Raw genomic sequence first — 7,233 nt, forward strand, 5'->3', positions numbered from 1 at the left:
AAAATCCTAATTTTATTTATTTTTTTTTTTAATCTTTGAGTTTTATCCACCCTGCATAGATACGGCAGAACAATCAGCTCTACCCACCAAATATGCAAACATATATTTATAGGTAGTAGCAGTGCTGTTATCACCCCAGTTCAAACTCAGACTTTAAAAATGGGAGGAAGTTACCTGTTGCCCCTCTCAGGGTTAGATGCAATTATTTCCCAGTTTGCAGGAGATTGAACTGGTGGCAAAAGCTAGCTGTACCAAACTTAAAATAACTTGTCAGAAAGAATAGCAAGCCACACGCCCTCCAGTATAAATGCCTGGCTAGATAAATAAATATAATAGCCACTTAGGCTTAACAAACCAAAAAGCATATGCCATACACTATGTTTAATTACATGCTCTAGTTTCAATCTAGGCAAAGCAGAATATAATGTTACATACTACTTCTCCATCTCATAACAAAGAAAAATGGGCTCCAACTCAGCTACATTTAGTGAAATCTCACGTGTCCAAATTAGATTATGCCAGCTGTGACTTTCTTTTGAACAAGGGAAGGCAAGATCATCACCTTTTGTTGAGCACAAACCTTTGCAACAAAGCTGTCAAGTTATTAACTACCACAAGCTAACTTTCATTTTCATATCACACCAAAAAATGAGACAAAAACTTAAGTTTCACTGATTTGACAGCAGATTGACAGTTGCCTGAACATATATTGCATAATGCATTTAGCATACTGTAATATGCACTGGCACATTGCAGCCTAACAGAATGAACAAAAATGTTTTGACAAGTGAAAAATGTCCTCTATTCGTGAAAAACATATTCTAAACATTAGGATCACTGAGCTGTACTGCCAATTGAATAAATTAAACTGTGGGAAATAAAGCAAGTTTTAACCTTATCCATGGTGCTAAATGCTTTAGTTACATCTTGACTGGAACACTGGAACATGCTGTAGGTGGGCCTGTCCCTGAAAACCACTTGGAAATTAAAATCACTGAAGAATGCTGCCAGTAAAATCTTGACTGGGCCGAGTATTAGGACCATGCAACCATTTTAGTCTAACAGCTGCACTGGCTGCTGGTTTCTTTCCAAGTATAATTCAAGGTCTTATTATCTTTTAAGGTCTAAACTACTTGGGATCAGCCACTTCAAGGCCCATCTCCTGCAGTAGGCTTGTTATGTGGCAATGCACCATATGTGAAATTCCCTGCTCCAAGAGACTAAATCAACTCCTTCTTTATCAAGATGCTGCTGGCATCTGAAAACTTTGCTTTTTAAACAAGTCTCTGATTCTGATGCTGTTTAAACTAATCAACTGCAAGCTCTAGCTCTCCGGGTTCTCCCTTTTTACATACAGTGTTTGGTAAAAGACTTGATATTTAGCTGTTTTAGTATGGGGTTGTTATTTTTGTGTTTGCTTCTATATTTTGTTAGCTACTTTGAGAACCTCCTTTCAAAGGGGAAAAAGGAAGATATTTTTTAAAAAATAAATAAATATTGTATTGGATAAAAAAGTCCAGTGTATAAAGACTTTAAAGCAGGTATAGGACAGGCATAGGCAAACTTAGCCCTCCAGATGTTTTGGGACCAAAACTCCCATAAACCCCAGCTAACAGGACCAGTGGTCAGGGATGATGGGAATTGTAGTCCCAAAACATCTGGAGCTCCGAGTTTGCCTATGCCAGGTATAGGGGAACTCTCGATCTCCAGATAGTGGACTACAGCTTCTATTAATGTGGATTCACTGGCCATGCTGGCTGGTGCTGATGGAAGGTGGAGTCAAACAATAGCAGGAAGGCCTAGAGTTCCCTACCCATGACTTAAAGTATTTGATCTACAGGTTTGCACATCAAGCTTTGCATTTTTCAGCAGGGAGGATGACAGAAGCAGAAGCTGCTTATAAACTGAGTGCAATCAATCCCATATGACTGAATTTGTACAGATGCAAGTAAAAAAAGAAAAACTGAATTAGATCTAGAGTATACACACACAAAAATGAACACATATATGCATAGCTTGCTGTACACAGACAAGCAATATTCCACTGGTGCAAGAAGAGATCATTGGTTCTGATGACAGAGAGGGCTTGGACATGTCATTGTATCCAACCAAGTTATAGTCAGAGTAGACCCACTAAGTTAATAATGTATATTAATTTCAATAGGTCTGTTAGAATATGACCAACACTGCATAGAATCCATGTAGTTTTCATGGTAATGGGGGCCAGCCCTCCACCACAGAGCAATATGTCCCATTTGGGACTAAGCTGCAGAGGTTGCAAAGCAGTCTTTGAGAAGAATTCAGATTATAAGCCTGAAAATTGCACCATGGTGCAGGTCATCTTGGATTGGGGTATAGTTGGGGTTTGTTGCTGTTATTGATATTAATTTTGGTATCTTTATTTTTAGATCTTTTTATCGTTTATGTGGAAATTGTTAAATTTGGCTGTGTACTTCTTGATGTGTTATTTATTGTTTACAACTATTTTGTTATATTTGTAACTATGTATTTTTTTCATGTTGCAAGCTGCCTTGAGCATGGTTTTAAATAACGAAAGGCTTCATACAAATAAAATGATGTATGTATCTCCAACTACTTGTTTATAATTATTGTGCTCAGAGAAGGCATTTCAACTTCAGCAACAAATGTATCTCCACTTCAATAATACAAAGTTAATTTGCTACTTTTTTATAAATAGTAGCTGCTTTGAAAGCTCTTTTGTTGCCTTTATTTCTCATGAATGAGAGGCTAGGACTTCATTCATTCCCAATATAACTAATGTCCCTGAGGTACTCTATAAGCATTTCTTTATTTACATCAGCAGTTTGTAAAATACAAGTGTAAAATGCATCCTGATTATTCCTACCAGGTGCCTCACTGGCATGCTAGAAAAGCAAAACACAAAAGAAAAGTGAAAATTCTAAGAAAAGTGTTGTGATTATTACTTATTAGAAATAACAGCACATTTAAAATAGAATTTTAAGAATCTCAAGTTAATTTATTACAATTCTACCAGGGTCAGACTTTAGTCTTTCAAATTTCAGAGGTGCTCTGTGAAAGGCAAAAATCCCCCACACCTTTTGCTTTCTCTTTAGTTCAATTCACTACGTCAAAGTTGTAAAACCCTGTGGTGCCCCCTAGGCTTGGCACCCAGTGCAGCAGAACCAGTCACCCTGCCCAAAATCCACCTTTGTTTCTACAATGCACTTATTAAGACACATGTGCATCATCACACAGCTCAGACAAAGAACCAAAACCTGTATATGTATATGACATTTTAGAAATAATGCTAAAAATACATCTGAGTGCAAACTCTCACACACAAGTTCCCATATGGGAATTCATAAATAGGGCTCTCTGTTTAGTAAATCCTCAGTCAAGACGTGGGAAATTTTGACCTCCAATTTATTCCAGCTCCAAATTTCAAGTTTATACAACAGTCCCTTGGGTACCTCAAAAAGATTTTAAAGTTTGATTTTTACAATTTTACTGACCACATTCCTTTAAAAAGTTACTGCTCTGCTTTGATCAAATATTCACATTTTAAAAATTCAAACACAGTACTTTAAAAGCATTAGCAACTCTCACAATAATAGACACCATTACTACATTGATTAGAGAAAGGATGATAAAGAACCCACTCAAAGAGAAGTCAGCTTGGAATTTGTTGTGCATTTCAGACATTGCTTTGTTACATTTGACAATTTCTGCAATTATTTCCCTTGAAAATGTGCCCCATGCTTCTAAAATAATACTATTTTCTAAAACATTTAGGTAACAGAATGATAATAGAGACATTGACTGGCATAACTGTGACTTCATATGCAAGGTTTCAGATCTACATGACCCACATAAAGCAAGCAAAGAATGAGCATTTCACCACTCCCAGGGCCCCACCGGTGGATGGATTAGCAAAAGGAAAACACATTGCCTTCGTCCTTGTAAAAAGCAATACACCAAAATCCTCACCCTGCAGAAAGAGTGATGCTCAATTCACACCAGCTCGATTTTCATAAATAAGTAGAAACACTGTTTCTGACTGAGCTTGTACATTATCTGAAGGGTTGAACCTGGATTTTATCAGGGCTGACCCATGCCTGAGGCAGAAGATCCAAACAACATTCCCAAGCACACTCATGAACATACTGCTGCACACCTTTCTCCATTTCATCGGGACTTGTAGAGTGAATTGTGCCCGAAGAACAGTTTTGTCTCCCTCTCATTCTGCCACCCTTAATGGCACCAAAAATAAGCTACCTAAGGTGACTGCCTCAGCCTTCTTAATGATAAAACTGCATCTAGAGTTCATTCTTGGCACCTGCCAGTCGCATGATAGCATGATACAATACACGGAAACTAGACTTGCAGAGGAAGAAAAAAATGTAGCAGTTAGCTCACAATTTTCTTTAAATTTTGAGTTTAGCATTTTTATTTTTATTTTATTTTATTTTTTGGAAAATGCAAGCTCCAAAGAACCATATAAATATATATATATCTATTTTAACGGAAGTTTTTTTAAAAAAAATTGCTGGAGTTTTTGACTTTTGTTGATCTTATATGCACTCCACTGTTTGAGTGGGAGAGTTCTCAGACTATTAAATTGAAGTCCAGGAATGGGTGGAATAGGGGTGGAGCTACACAATTCTGCAGAAGCAAAGTACTGCATCTTGAGAACTGAGAATACACCTGGACAAGGGATTATTTGCATCAGTCAGGTGACAACGTGTATAAAGAAAGTTTGGAAATGTCCTAACAAACAAGTCTCGTGACACTTTTAAGTTTAATAGATTGTGGCATCAAATATTGTGGATTATAAAGTAAAAAACTTTGTACATTCACAAACTAAAAAGGCTCACTGAAAGTTCAATGGTTAGCCATTATGTGGCTTATGTTGATTATGCCATGACTGCTGTTTCAATAATATACCAACAGACCAGATTCTGGTTACACAACATGAGCTTCAGCTACTGTTGGGGGACATCACTAGATAACAATCAATTATCATACTCTGATACAGCTACACAGGAGATGCCATGCTACTAGTTTAGCATACGATAACTTTCAAGCAAGGAATGGTGAACAAAAGGTGGGGCTTTTTAGTTTTTTTACATCTCTCAGTTTCTGAGAATTACAATACGAGATTTTACAACACCAAACATTTCAAAACCAAGAAGCGAACCCGCAAACATTTCGCATGAGAGACACATCTGGAAACTTCTTGCAAAGTCAAGTGTAACAACAGCTGTGGTCACCCAGTTCTGGCAGCTTACACATGACCCTTGGAGGAAGCCTATAGATGACTCAGTGCTTTCATTATTCCAGGAATGCAATCTAAAAGTAAACACCGTGATATGTTTCTTTTTGTTGTTGTTTTCCTTTTAAACTGAAACCCAGGGCGAAAGAGCCAGCTGCACCTCAAAAGGGTTGGCTTCCCTGTGTGTGGCGGCCATAGACTCACAAGTCCCAAGGATCTGGAAACGAAAACTGCTGTGGCCCTTCCTACCCAAGCAGGCATTTCTCTAATTCCAGCATTTTGCTCGGGGTTTATTTTTATTCTTATTTTTCCTCCCCCATCCACAGGGACACCAAGCGCCTCAACTCTGCCAGAGCCAACTTTGGCCATGGAAGAAGGGCCCGTCGTCGCCCTCCTGGCCAGCCATTCGCTCCACTCCCTGGAGCAGCACATTTCCCTCAGAGGCCCCCCTGGGTGTGGGGGGCTCAGGCCGGCCCACCCTCCTGCCAGGTCCCACGGCGACCTCCACCCAAGCCCCAAATATCCCCCCCCCTCACAACACCGGCCCTCGGAGCTGCTCTGCCCACCTTTCCCTGCCCCTCAAGGCGCTCAGCTGCCACAAGCAGAGCCTCCTTCCCTCAGGGCCGCCGGAGCCACCTTCTTCCTCCCAGGGCCCCACCCCCGGCAGCCCATCCTCCGGAGACCCCCCCGCCCTCCACCTGTTACTCCCCTCACGAGACGCATGGCAAACCCACCCCCCTCCCCGTCCCTCCTATCCACCACCACCCGCCATGCCCGGATATACCTTTTCCCTCCGCCTCAGGCGCCGACGTCGCCTGGCCGAGCCGCTCCGCCTTGGTTCGCCGGGCACGAGGGGGTTAACAGCGCGAGAGAGGGAAGGGAGGGGGGTTGGAAGCGAGGAGCCCTCCTGCTGCTGCTAAGACCTCACCGCACTTCCTCGGAAAGCTTCCGACCGCGGCGGCAACTATTTGCGCGCGCGCGCGCGCTGGCTCGCGCTCGCTCCCCCGTCCCCTCCCCTCTTTCCTCGTTTTGGTGGGGACTTGTTGTTCTAATGTACGCGGAATGACAGCTACGGACCGCGCACGCGCACCTCTGTCGGCGAAGGGCTTCCTCCTCCTCCCACACCTTCCCACCCACTTTTTTTTTTTTTCTTCTGCTCTTTCTCGTCCGCCGCGAGCAAACGCTGTGGCGTCACGTGACGCCAGAACGCGGCGGCGGCGGGGTTTCCTGCCTCGGAGGCCACGTGACCGAAGGAGGCTCGACTTGAGGAGGATGGGGCGGGGAATTAGGCGGGGCGGGGGAGTGTGGAGTGCGGAAGAGAAAGCCAGTGGTGGTGGTGGACGTCGTGGGGTCGCCACGTGGGGTGGGTGTGTTTCCCCCATGACAAGAGTTGGCGGCTCTTTGCTGGGAGCACGTCGTCGTCGTCGTTGTTTCCCTCTTCCACCTCAGAGATCCCCCCCCCCCCGCGATGGTTTCCTCCTCCCCTCAGCCCGCCCTCCTCCTCATTCCCCCGCAGCCGCGAGAGGGTTAACAGCGCGGCAGACCTTCAAGACTCCGAGGCACGGGAGCGCGAGCTCCTGTTTGGCAGCAGGAGACCCGGCTGCGCGCATGCGTGCGGGATTCGTGAGGTGCCGCTGTAACCGCCAGTTCGGTTTGGCTGAACCGGCGTGAGGCGCAGCGCGCGGCAGCTGAGGCGGCCGGTGGCGGGGAGAAGAAGGGGGCCCTCGCCCGGATAGCTGGAGGTGAGAGGCCGGGCAGAGCTGTAGGGGAGGCTATAGGGGAGGCAGGTAAGAAAGGAGCACGAAACTCACCTGGCCCAGTCGCTCTGGACCGGCTTCCAACACAGAGACATATTATATACAGGGTGATTCATAATGAAGTATACAGTTTCCATTCACTATAAATGGAAACTGTATACATCATTATGAATCACCTTGTATATAAACCACTCAATAAATAAATAATCCGCAGGACAGAAT

The 7,233-nt window shown here is 43.6% G+C and overlaps 1 protein-coding gene across 4 annotated transcripts in view; it reads right to left on the reverse strand.

Annotated features, from left to right (window-relative positions):
* The window catches only part of KDM4C (lysine demethylase 4C), a 182,725-nt gene extending 176,336 nt beyond the window's left edge, over positions 1-6,389 (reverse strand). For 2 of the 4 annotated variants that reach the window (XR_014559325.1, XR_014559326.1), the window contains exon 1: positions 6,039-6,337. The gene's annotated coding sequence lies outside the window, so the exon portion shown is untranslated. Of the gene's footprint in view, positions 1-6,038 lie in introns of all 4 variants that reach the window. The other 2 variants (XM_083718554.1, XM_083718553.1) reach the window with 2 other exon arrangements.
* Positions 6,390-7,233: the final 844 nt, after the last annotated feature.

This window comes from Podarcis gaigeae (genome assembly GCF_964106915.1).
Source record: "Podarcis gaigeae genome assembly, chromosome: 17".
NCBI classification, from domain to species: domain Eukaryota; kingdom Metazoa; phylum Chordata; class Lepidosauria; order Squamata; family Lacertidae; genus Podarcis; species Podarcis gaigeae.